Here is an 837-nt window from a genome sequence, read left to right as displayed (position 1 = left end):
GTGAACCTTATGGAAACACCTATAATTCATCATGGAGAAATCATCCAAATTTCTCATGGAAGGATCAACAAAAGCCTCAACAAGGCTTTAATAATGGTGGAAGAAACAGGCTAAGCAATAACAAGCCTTTTCTATCATCTTCTCAGCAACAGACAGAGAATTTTGAGCAGAGCCCCTCTAATTTAGCAAATTTAGTCTCTGATTTGTGTAAGGCCACTTTAAGATTCATGAGTGAAACAAGGTCCTCTATCAGAAATTTGGAGGCACAAGTGGGCCAGCTGAGTAAGAAAGTCACTAAAACTCCTCCCAGTATTCTCCCAAGCAATACAGAAGAAAATCCAAAAAGAGAGTGCAAGGCCATTGATGTAATCAATATGGCCGAATGCACAAGGGAGGAGAAGGACGAAAATCCTAGTGAGGAAGACCTCCTGGGACATCTCTCAAGCAGGAAAGAGTTCCCTATTGAGGATCCAAAGGAATCTAAGGCTCATATAGAGACCATAGAGATTCCATTAAATCTTCTTCTGCCATTCATGAGCTCTGAAGACTATTCTTCCTCTAAAGAGGATGAAGATGTAACTGGAGAGCAAGTTGCTGAATATCTAGGAGTCATCATGAAGCTGAATACCAAATTGTTTGGTAATGAGACTTGGGAAGATGAACCTCCCTTGCTCATTGGTGAACTAGATACATGGGTTCAGCAAACTTTACCTCAAAAGAAACAAGATCCTGGCAAATTCTTAATACCCTGTACCATAGGCACCATGACCTTTGAAAAAGCTCTGTGTGACCTAGGGTCAAGCATAAATCTTATGCCACTCTCTGTAATGGAGAAGC

The sequence above is a fragment of the Arachis duranensis genome, chromosome 4 (genome assembly GCF_000817695.3).
Source record: "Arachis duranensis cultivar V14167 chromosome 4, aradu.V14167.gnm2.J7QH, whole genome shotgun sequence".
Classification (NCBI taxonomy): domain Eukaryota; kingdom Viridiplantae; phylum Streptophyta; class Magnoliopsida; order Fabales; family Fabaceae; genus Arachis; species Arachis duranensis.
Note: the sequence above shows the minus strand (reverse complement) of the source record.